The sequence below is a fragment of the Callospermophilus lateralis genome, unplaced genomic scaffold, assembly GCF_048772815.1.
Source record: "Callospermophilus lateralis isolate mCalLat2 unplaced genomic scaffold, mCalLat2.hap1 Scaffold_63, whole genome shotgun sequence".
Lineage (NCBI taxonomy): Eukaryota > Metazoa > Chordata > Mammalia > Rodentia > Sciuridae > Callospermophilus > Callospermophilus lateralis.
Window position 1 is genome coordinate 5,737,583 of NW_027514713.1, and position 13,271 is coordinate 5,750,853.

Here is a 13,271-nt window from a genome sequence, read left to right on the forward strand (position 1 = left end):
GAACAACTTGGGACAGGGAAACATACAGACATTTGTTTCCCCATCAAATGATGCTAATGGCTTGAACAGGCTGTCTTGTGATCCCTGGAGCTCTTTTTCATACAGCATCATTTCAACATGTAAGCACATGAAACAACTGTTGTAGTTTCTTGAACTTAGCTGAAATCTTGGATTTTTTTTTTAAGCAAGAGAAAACATAAGAAAATGTAAGTTGAAAACATGTTGAGACTTCATGAAAAGTTCTTCACTGTGACAACACTTCAGATAAAGGAGATATTTAATAATATATATTACATATATAAAATAATATTTATAAATTTCCATGAAAGTTATCAAATCTTATGAAATAATAAATAATTTCTCACTGTGTCCATTAGTCCCAAAACAACAGGTACACATATATATATTCAAAAGAGTTAAGTTGGTGACTTTACAGTGAAGGTGCTATCAAATCTATGAAAGTTGAGAAGGTCTTGAAAATGGGGTGGGGGTGGGACAAGGATGAGAAAATGGGGTCCTCCTTTCTCCAGTGATTTGCAAAGCTTATTATGTGGTAATTCTACATTCTATACATGTGAAATATAGGTGTCTCTGTGTGTGTGTGTGTGTGTGTGTGTGTGTGTGTGTGTGTGTATGATTCTGTAGGATTTCTAATATGCCCTATTGGTCAATTGATTATCTACCTATTAATACATTACTGACTTATTTTCTGTAGGTTTATTAAAATTTTGTAATCTGGCAGTACAATTTTTCTTTAGTCATGTTTATAATAAGGATGCATATTATTTTGAAGATTTGGTTGTTAATATAATGTCTTAAAAGCTAATAAATTAACTTCATAATTGTCTTAGGCTAAATAACAAATCCTGAAACAATCTGAGGGAGATAGCAATATAATGGTAGACTATTTTTTTTTTTTTTTTTTGGTCATTGACTTTCTATGCCTCTGTTAAATTTTCTCAGTTAACTTCATACAATTAAGGTTAACAGTATATTGTTAGAGGTATCAGTTACACTTCATTAAATTTCTTTCTAGGTATCTCTTTCCTGTAGTCACCAATTTGAACTTGTGATTTTAAATTGACATTTTTGCATTGTTGGAAGTTTTGAAGAAAAAATTGTACTTAAGACAGTATAGATCCAAGGAATAGTTTCTCACTAAACTCTCTTAATAATTTTAATAAATCCCTTACTTAAACTTTAAAATATTTTCTTTAAAAAATATATTATTTGAGGGGCTGGGATTGTGGCTCAGCAGTAGAGTGCTCACCTAGCATGTGCAAGACCTTGGGTTTGATCCTCAGCACCACATAGAAAGAAATAAATAAAATAAAGGTATTGTGTCCAACTACAACTAAAAAATAAATATTAAAGAATATATATATATATATATAACATTCACAAATATTTTTTATTGTTTCCATAGTTCATGAACTTATGTCTTCACTTTTCTTGGAATTATCAACCATGCACCAAAAAATGACACTAAATTTACTTGTATACATATTTATTTTAAATTTATTAATTGTATCTTATTTTTACAATGAATACTTTGAACATTTTCCTGGTATATATGTCCTTTGCACATATAACTAAGTATCATGTCCTCAGACACCTTATTTGGAGTGGCTCTGGAATTTTATCAAATACTCTTTCTTGAGCTATGAGTTGACCATGTATATGCGGGCATGTGTGTACATATAATGTACATATATATGTGTGTGTGTGTGATATTTTCTACTGATATACTGATATTCTATTTCTGATTTGGACCCTACTTCATAATATATTATCTCAGACATTCCATATATAATATGCATATTATATGTACATATAATTCATATATTTGTTTATTATAATGAGGTAAAACATTTGGGCTTTCTCTCTTTGAAGAAAAAATAAAATTGGAACAATTTTTTTCTTGAAATTTTGAAAAAAGAACCTATAATATATTCATATTGGTCTTTTTATTTTGAGTTGATTTTAAATTTGTTTGATTATCTTTAGTAGTAAAAATGCTACATCATTTTACTTATCTCAGATTTATATAGGTAAGATATATCTTTTTCTCTATGTTATTTCATCTAAATTTTCAAATATATTAATTTTTTATTATGTTTAATTTTATTTCTGCAAAATATGGAGCTACTATTTAGTTGTGACATATTTTTTGCTATTATTTAGTTGTGACATATATTTTTTCCTTTTAATATTCTCAGTTTTAATATTTTATTATTATTTTTTAAATCCTTTATATAGTTTTAGATGGACAGTATGCCTCTCTTTGATTTCTTTATTTTTTTATGTGGTGCTGAGGATTGAACCCAGTGTCTCATACTTGCTAGGCAAGTGCTCTGCCACTGAGCTAGAGCTGCAGCCCTTATTATTTTCAAAGGATTAAATTAGGCCTAATTTGATCCATCAGGTTCTGTATTTTCCTTACCTTCTTTGATTTTTCAACATTTTCATATTCACTTCTCTTAAGTTGAAACTTATTAACTTTTTATATTTATTCTTTTCTAATATTCAGTATTACTACAAAACTTCTTGCTATTTATCTTATGCATGGTTTCCAGTGAGTTTTGATATTTAGTATTTTTTAAAATTATTTATCTCAGTAATTTAAAATTTTTCTCTGGTATTCTGCCTCAATTAATATATTATTTAGAAGAATGTAGCTAAATGTTTGTATGTGAATTGATAATTTACTTTTAAATATATGGAAGATTATTTTCATAATCTTATTGTCATTAGAAAATGTGGTTTACAGTACAGATTCTTTTTTTTTTATGAAGAGAGAATTTTTTAATATTTATTTTTTAGTATTTGGAGGACACAACATCTTTGTCTGTATGTGGTACTGAGGATCGAACCCGGACCACACGCATGCCAGGTGAGCACGCTACCGCTTGAGCCACATCCCCAGCCCCCAGATTCTTTAGTATTTAATAGCGTAATCCATAGGACAAGTTTGTTAAATTTCTGTATCTTCACTGACTTCTGTGTTTTCCCAATCAATAGTTGAGGGAGATTTAGTATAATATTCTACTTTGTGGGTTTATAGTTTCCATGTATGGTTTGCTAACATTTTCTTTATTTTTATTGAGGCTATTTAATTAAGCATGTGAAGCTCTGTTAAGTCTTTCTTTGAGTTAAATATTTCATCATTACGTAGAATTCCTCTATGATGAAAAGGCTCCTTTTAAGTTTTCACCAATCATAGTTGGTCTCAGGTTACTCAAATTATCTACTCTTTCCTAAATGATGCTATGCTGTTTTAAAGCCAATTAATACTAAAGATATATGAAAAATGAGTGTATTTACAAAGGTGTTTCTCTCATTTTTCATTCACCCATGATAAATTCTTTCAAACATCACAAAAACTAAATAGACAAAAATATTTTTTCCAACCTCCTCCATTCTCTTTTTATATGCCACCCATCAATTTACTCAAGATTTATATGTTATATTATTTTTCTTACTTCTCTTCCTCTGCTCTTCCAGCTTGATTTCCATCTTAGGTATCTCTTTCCTTCCATAAGTGATTTCTTAGGTCAAATTATGATATTGTGCAATTCTTCATACTGGACTTTCATTGGAATACATGAACTACTACTATCTTAATTCAGGAGATTTAAGCTGAAGATACAGAATGTCTTTATGTTTCCTTTATCCTAAAAGGATGGTGTCACTATATGTGGAATTCTGGGTTTGGTTGTTGCTTTTGCTGTTTGTTCAGAATTCTCCAACACAGAATATTTTAATCCTGTCTCTTCATAGTTGTGCAGTCTCTGCCAAAAACCACTCTCTTTCTAATTTTTGTTTCTTTAGGGGTTGATTTCCTTTCTCCCATGGAACCACTTATTCAATATTCCTATCAGTTTTTGTATTTATTTATTTATTTACCATATTATGCTACCTTGGGTTTTTGAGTGCTCTATATTTGGCTTTATCCACTCTTATAAATTTATATTAGCTGTTAGGGATTTTTCCCCCTTATACTCATTAAAAAATCTGAAATCTTTGAGATGTCCCAAACTTTAAGCAGATGCAGTCAGCAAATTCAATGTTTTTGCATATATAGGCAAATTAGGCAGCTTTTAATCTATATAATGAAGATCTGCTAAAAAACAAATTTGGGCTAAAGATCTATATGAAGACATCTTACACATTGACTGAGAGACATAACAGATTTTGTCAGTCATATTTTTAATTTGAAGACTTTACTATTTTTTACTTGCTAATTTGTATATGTTATACTTGAGAGCATTGTGAATTTATCTGTTAATGGAGTTATCATTATGTGATCAACTATAGCTCATATACTCTAAAATTCTTTTCATTGAAAAGATAACTATTATAGGGCAGTGATTTGCTTAAATAATGATTTCTTGGAAGTTAGCAGTAATTTAGAAAAAAGATAGGAAGTTATAATGTAAATATAAGAGGTCAAGAACATGTCTTTAAAAGACACTTATTGTACTGATAACACCAGACAGCCTGGACTTAAAAATAAGTAATTTGTTTTAATGTTGAACAGTCATCACATTTTCCAACATGTAACCATCTTTCAAGTTATTATATTGTTCATTTTACACATTGCAGCGTGAAGTATGTGTCCTTGTGGTATGTTCTATGATTTGAATGAGTTCCCTCCAAAATTCAGGTTGTGTCAATGCAATGCTTTTAAAATTTAGTTGTGTTATCATTTATTAGAATATGAGAGCTTCTCCCTGGTGAATGGAATTACAGCATTTAGAAAAGACAATTCAGAAAGAATTTGGCTACCTTGCACTTCTTTCTGCCCTTAAGCACAAAGCAATAATGTTCTCACCAGACTAAATACAGGAAACCCAATCTTGGACTTCTTTTTCTCCTGGATTGTGAGACATTAATTTTGTTTCTTTATAAATAACCTAGACTACAGTGTTCTGTTAAAACAGTACCAAAAGGACTAAGACAGTATGTTGTTTGAACTCCCAGTGAGTTTGATTATTTTTTATAAAATTTGCAAATAGAGTTAAAATTGTCAAAGGCAAACGTAAATTCAGCATGTATATATTTCTAATTTTGTTCCAACTCTACAAAAAATGTAAAACAAATTAGACAAATAGATAATCCTGGTGTCAAGATTTTTCTAAAACTAATGACTTACATGGCATATTTTATTAGTTACTCTAAAGTTAATTTTTATTTGTTAACTATGAAATAAAGAAAAAACATTTCTATAAGTAACAAACACTTGATAATGAAATAACATAGAAACTCATTTTAAGAATCATTCCATAAACAAGATTTCTATTTGGCCTGAAGAAATACCCATGGATTTATTTACTTACCCATATTCTGAATTAATTAACAAGGGGTAAATTGATATATTAATTATAGACTAGACACTACTTTATAAGTAGAGGATAAAACTAAGTAAAAAAGAACGCTAATCTATATCTGCTCACTGATCAATTATTAGATATAGGCAAGTTTTCAAGTAAAGTTAGTAATATAGCATCAGTGGCATATTAAGCAAAAGTGCAGATGAAGTAGAGAAAATATGTGTAGGCTCAATGATGACATCTTAAAGTTCCACTTTACATGTTCCCAACCTTGTTCCTGACTGTTTTGTTCTGTAATTGCTCCTTTATGCATAGATGATAGTGAATTTTCCACATTTTCATAATCCTGCCAGGGGTTGGAGATGATATAATAGAAAAAGGAGCATATTTGTCGCTCCCTGCAACAAGGGTATGTGGGAGACCAACCTGCCATCTCTTAGGCACCAGCTGTGGGAACTGCCCTCCTAGTGAGGTGCACTAGACCAGCTAGTGTCTCCTGGGCTGAGCGAGAGGGTAAGTATCCCGACCTGGCCTGCCACCCAACCTGGCCCACAATCACAAGAGTTGGGAGATGAGTCAACTGTGAATGTGCAATAATCTCCACTTTATTGTGTCAGGGAAAAGGTTATATAGTGATAAAAGGAGCGAGTAAGAAAAGACAGTAGCAAGAACCAATGAGGAGTAGGTATGTCACTATCACTAAGGGGCCTAGGCAGATTTCAGATTAAACCATTAGGCGGGGCTTTTAGTCCGCACGCACCAATCCAGTCAGGTCACATATCTGAAAATACTCTGGAAGAACCCATGAGGCCACCTCAGCCAACACCCAATAATGGCCGGGATCCCAAGGGAGGTAAAAGGTCCCAACACATAGTTACTTCATCCAGGCCATCTCAAGTTACAAGTGCAAGCATAGATATAGTATGATACAACCATGAGCACATCAGCATCTCCAAAATTAGCCTCTTGCTTTGAAAGTTAACTATTTAGCTCTATAAATAATCTAAAAATACAGATTTTACTAGATGAACCTAATTAATTAACTCTTTCCCACTCTTATATTATATAGTGTAGCAAGAAATGACATGTTAATACTTTTTATATTCTTCTGTAGAATTTTAGGAATATATTTTTCAAATCAAAATTTGTGTATTTACTATTACATTTAATATAGCTAATGAATATTTTGTCAGTGTATTCCTCCCTCACAGTCTATTTTAATTATACAGATAATAACTTAAAATATGTCAGAATTCTCTAAGTTAGAATCACATACTTACAGTGATTTGAACTGCTGTTTAAATATGAGTACTGTGTATTGTGATATTTTTAATGCTTAAAGTGAAAATCAGATCAACTAATCAATTTCATATTTTGGGTCAACCTTAATATATACTTTTAAGTAAGTTCAATAAAATATAATGAATAGGTGTCAAAGGGAAAAACCAAGTGTATTTATCTTCCTTTTTGCCTATGTTTGGTCTTATAATGATGTATTTAGAAAAACTATTAACATAAATCTATCTAGATCTACATGTGTATGCTTATCTTCAATTTTAAAAGGTTTTTTATAGATATTATGCATCTAGAAACAACAATGAACACTAAATTCAAAGGTAAGTATTTTACATAAGAAATGATAACTGCCATTGAATATATTAATAATTTAATAATTGGCTTTAAAATAAATAAGTAAACTAAAAGTTTTAGAAATAAATAATTTTATTAGTGTTAAGAAAATAAATTTCAAATTAGACAGAAGTTTTTTAAAAATAAACTATGCATAATGAGGATTATCATGAAAAGAAAAATTTTTAGTATAGCAGGATTTTCCAGGGAATATTAAAATTAAATGCATTCTTTTATTGTAATTGATCTTAAGCAGAAGATACTAAAAAGAAGTCATCAATTCAGTGATCCTGGAATAACAGGCCTATACTAGTAAGAACTAATTAAAATCATTTTCTTGGCCAAAAGACAATGGGAGTTTGTACTTAAAACATTGCCTACAGGTCTTTGAACTTAGAATGTATTCTCTTGAATAAACATATTAACGTACTTCCTGGATCATATAATATATGCATGTTTTATTAATAAGAAAGTGCCCCAAAAGTATTTCACAGATTAGCCATAATATTTTACATTTTCAGGAATGTCTGACAGCAAAACGTATGCAAAACTTAGAATTAACAGTCTTTTTCATTTAGCTATTGTGGTAAATATTTAGTGGTATTTCATTAAATGTATTTTTTTCATGGGCTGGGGATGTGACTCAAGCAGTAGAGCACTCACCTGGCATGCATGCAGCCTGGGTTCGATCCTCAGCACCACATACAAATAAAGATGTTGTGTCTGCCAAAAAAACTAAAAAATTAATATTAAAAAAATTTTCTCTCTCTCTCTCTCTCTCTCTCTCTCTCTCTCTCTTTTAAAAAGAATGTGTTTTTTTTTTTCATGAATGATGACAACATTTCACCTACATGGATTTTTTGTCTATCATTCTCCTCTTTGCTAATTATACGTTAAAATTTCTTGCCATTGCTCATTTAATTGGGTTATCTTATTAATGAGTTGCAAATCTTTGGCTACTCCAAAGGCAACATTTTCTCCCCTGTGTTTTCTTTTTAATTTTACCAGGTACTTTTTTACCATGGCATGTCCTAATATCTGCTGCCCGACCTTCAAATCCACACTGCAGATAGTCAGAAAGTAAAAAGAATCATGAAAAGTGGAAGAATGCAAGAACAAGTGGGAACTCAGAAACATGAGCTAGATTAGTGAATGTGAACAGAACTCATGTCAGACCTTATAGCTTCCGATTTATCTGACATTCACATACTGCAGAGTATTGAGTGTTTCATCATGAAAATAAGTACAAACACCTGGGCCAGGATTTGGAGAAATTGAAGGAGTGTTCTAGTGAGGGTGGAGAGTGGCAGTTATGGCCATTACTTACCTACAGCTGAGCCTGTAGGTAAATGACAACATAATTGGGTGCTGCAAAAGTCTTTTTTTGTTGTTGTTGTTCACTTCTGTACTCAAAATTGCACAAGAGATTTCTACTGTGGTTCACTCTAATCAGAAACTTTAATGAAACAGAATTCTGGGAAATGTAGCCCAGCCTTTCAAATGGACATAAAGGCATGACACTACATTCTACTCTTTGAGAATTTGGCAATTATTAATACATAATCCCCCCCAAGACAGTAACAATGTCATGATTTCATGTATCATAATACAAATATCTCACACACAACCAAAAATATAGACTAATCTTCATTTTCCTCATAAAAGCATACAAATTCCTTTTAGAATTTGTGCAAGTTTTTTTCCCCCACCTAACCCTAGCCCTCCTTTTTATATGAAATTTGTGAAAGTCCTTCATCTTCTGGGAATTTTCAGTTTGTTGGGATTCCTTCATTATTTGATTCCTGTTCATAATTAAGCTGGTTGTGTCACCTGTTTTGACATTGAAATAACCTTACAGGAGGGCAATCATGCTTGACTTCACAGCAAGAAAAACAGTGTTTCCTTATGCTTATTGTGGAATAACAACACATTTCCATTTTATACTAAAGATAAATCACCCAGAATCAGGATCATTCCCTTTTACCTGTCTACTCAATTATGTTAAAAACCCTATGTGACTGTGGCAGTCTCATCTTTTATTGTGCCCTCAGATGGCCGTATTCCTCCCTTTGGAATTAAGAGCTCTCGTGCCCTAGAGCCTAAAGCCATGGGTACAGGAAGCATATTTTGCTATTGGATCTCCATGAAATCGTTTCTATTCATATCTCTTGATTTCCAGACCCATGAAATCAGCAAGGGGTAAAACAATACCCTGTGTTGAATGCTGATTTAGAGCATATATTGCATATTACCTGCCCCTGCCCCAATGCAGCATGATGTTCTCATGTGATTGGCACTGTAATTGAATCTTTAATGCTATCCAACAATTCTATTAAGCCAACTGCTTTGGGATGACCAAGAACATGACAATCTCTGTAAATTTTGTTTATTAGTACATTGCCACTCCTTATTTTCTGTGAAATGAGTTATTTGATTTAAAGTATTGCTATGTGGAACACCAGGATGGTGGATAAGGTACATATAGTTTCATAAATATTTGCAAGGGAATATACTTTTTTTTTTACCTTCTTTGGAGACATCTCTCTGCATACTTATTTCCCAGATTTCAGTGTAATCACATTTTCAGGAATGTTATTTTAAAGTTCTTGAGCATTCGACCAAATCATTAGCCATCAATGTTGAATTAAAGCAGACCCAAATGAGAAAGGTCTTCTCTCAGCTAAACTCAACCCCGAATTGAGCTCAATTTTTTTTGGTTGTTTTTTGGTTTAAACTGTGCCATCATCTGTTTTTAATTTAATAAGAAAGTGTTTGTACAACTTTTATTTACTTTATGTAAATATTTCCAGTAAAATTATTTGATTGGTATTCTCATCATGCTCCTCTCTCTTTTCTTGTTGAATTATTTTATAATACTGAAGTGTACTTTAAAAAATATTTCTGAAATTGTTATATTCAGTAATCTAGATTTGGAATGATACTTGTTTTTCATGTTCTATCTAGCAGAATTTTATTTCTGATATAGGATTGTGAGTGCAAATTTTGAATATCAATTCTTTGATGTCTTTGGTATTTCAAGTCTCAAATTAAATCCATGTCTACAAATTTCTTTCAAATGTGTATATGTTCATATATGCTTATATTATCTTGTTTTTAAAACAATTCATCTAAATTAAGATCCACATGAACTTCTAGTATTTAATTGCTTGTCTTTTAAAAAGTTTCTAATGTATAATTTCAAAGCAGCATACTACTGTCAAAACAAACAACAAAAACCCAGATACACAGAACAATGGAACTGAATAGAGAGCTCAGAAATAATTACATACATTTACATCAAACTGATTTTCAAAAAGGTGCCAAAAACATACACTGGAGAAAGGACAGCTTCTTCAATAAATAGTGTTGGAAAAACTTGGTATTCACACTCAGAAGATTAAAAATTGACTCCTATCTCATACCATACAAAAAATCAAGCCAAAATAGGTCAAAGACCTAAATATAAGACTTGAAAAGATAAAAAAGCATTTTTGTGTCATAAATAGTTGCCCTAGCACCAGGGATGCCATTTATCAAAGTTAATTTTTTTTCTGCCTTTTAGTCACTCCCATTAGAAAAGTCAATTCTTTTCAGTACTAAGAATAACATTTTTATACTTACACAACTTTTTTTTTAATAATATCATGTTAACTCAAATATTTCAAAGCAATTTGTAATCATATCTAAATTTTTTCAATATGTATATTATATACTGGAACAATTCTAATAAGATCATATTTCTTGCATTCAACATTAGTACTTTTGGAAACCAGAGTAAATCTTTAACAGAGCCAATTAAGTTCCAATTACAAAACACTATACAATGCTTAGAGACTCTAAAGTACTTAAGCATAATGAAGAAATTTGGAATTGGTGGAAATATTCATTCATTTATCTATTTATTCTATGAGCTATGCTAATCATATGGTTGTGCTCACTCAAAGAATAATGAAAGGAATTTATAACATCAAATCCAGTGGCACTGTGATTTCACTCCACAGTGAGCAGTCTGTCATGATAGATATGCTGTTCTGTTGCTATGGAAAGTTGTATTTCAAATTATTCCTAACTGCATATCATAAATGTTATTTTAAGTTAACCTACATATATATGCAAACATAGAAAAGATTTACTAAACCTATCAATGTGGATGGTTAATAAATGGTGTTGCATATTTTACTGTCATTAAATGTAATTGGCACAAAATTTAGTATTTTGATATTTTAATATCTTAAATCCTCCAAATTATGTTATTACATTGCTAGTATTTTAATATAAAATAATACATAATTATCAATTTAAGAAAAGTGATTCCTGTCAAGTCTAAACCTCTTTAGCCTGGTCTGTTTCCATGACCTTATAGGTCTTCCTGACTCCACTCCTGTAATCCTACATCTCTCAGCAGCAAGTTATCTTTTCTAAATGTAAAAGTAATCATGTCAGTCAGCTCTGAATGCCATTCACTGACATTTGATCATATCACGGAATTGAAAATTTCTCCTTTAATTAATTTTCAAGAATATGCATGATTAGGATTTATTTTTGTCACATCTTTTGACTGCATTTCCTGCTATTGTTCTAGAACATTCTCAGTTTCCTTGCTCTTCTTGACTCCAGATATATAATGACTTAACCACTGGGTGCCTTGAGGTTCTTACTTACATGTCACTATATTTGAGAAGCCTTCCTTAATCAATTTATATAAAATAGTAATCCACTTTGCACAATCTATCTCTATTACTTTCTCTATGATGAGATAAAACATCATCTGACATTCACCTTATCATTTATTTCATTCATTTTGCTTATCTTAATCAATGAATTGGCATGGACAGGTATCTCTATACACAGAATTTCTTAGCAACATTCACTGAGTTTTTGACTAAAGGATAAATAATGCTTAGATTTTTATTTTAAATTTATTTTTAAAGTGTAATATTACTGTAATTTTAATACATATATAAGTTTAAATGTTTTTTCACATTACTGACTAATTTCTTGCTTTATAATGTCTAAATTTACACAATGTAGAAAGCAGTAGTTAAAAAGTCAATAATGACTGGAGTCATTATGGACATAAAACGACTTATAAATTCAAAGTGAAATATAAATTCATCTGTTTTGGAGAGGTTCATTTTAAGACACAGACCAAAATTAAAAAAAAAAAATTAAAACCTACTCTTTAATATTTTCAATTTTACCAAAGAATGCTTAAAACATTTTATATTATATAATACAAATTCTATCTATAAAGCACAAAAGAATAAGTGGACTTCACTATTTAGTTATATTGAACATTGACAAATACGATTGTTATGTTTTTCTAAAAATAGAAATATTTGAAGAATGCAGTGCTTACAGTATACTATGTTTATGGCAATGTAGACCAGACTAAATTTAATATAAAAGTATCTCAGTAAATGTATTTGTCTTAATGTAATTTTGCACTGTGATTTGTCATTTTATGCATTTGAAAATTACTTCTTTTTTTAATAATCAGTCTTTTTATCATTGAAAATATAGCTAAGATCAAAGTGCCAATGACTTAGCTCATGCCACAATTATATACTAGAACTTAGAGATGAAAAGCAAGCAAGTCCTCATGTCAAATGTCTTAAAAATGATAGGTGAAGAATTTTGACATAATAGATAAGAGATTTATGGAGAAGGATGAGCATTCTTTGGAAAGACTACTTTTAGGTGAAAAAAAATTTTTTTTTGAGTGAAATGGTATACTTTCTGAACCACAAGAAAAGAATTCAAAGAAAAGAATCACAAATGGTGCTGAATATAATCTGTTGGAGCTTGCACACCATTTACAAAGTTAAAAGAGTCATTATAACATCCTAAACTGAAGTGGTATTAGTGCAGGTGTTGAAAAGTTGATCATATCTGAATGTTTTACATTTGTTGATGACCTGAGTGTGGGCTATGAGGCAGTCACAAGGGTCAATCAGGATACCATGTTGTTTGGCCTGAGTTATAGAAAAAAGAGTTCTAAAACATTGTTGAGATTGGCAGACATACAAATAAACAGGTTGAAGGGTGATGGGAGAGTTAACAGGGTCAGGTTACAGATGCCAATTACACAAACACCAATCTGATGTTATGAAGAAGGCAGATGTGATTAAAGTCAGTTAATTTAAAGGAAGTGGAAATATCCTGGATTAACTGGGTGAGCCTGACTCTGTCAATTTAGTAACCTTAACAGCAAAGCTAAGGCTTTCCTGATTTTGATGAAATTCTACCTATGGTCAGCAGCTTCAGCTCATGCTCTGGAATTGCAAACTTCCCCTTAAGCTTTTCCTG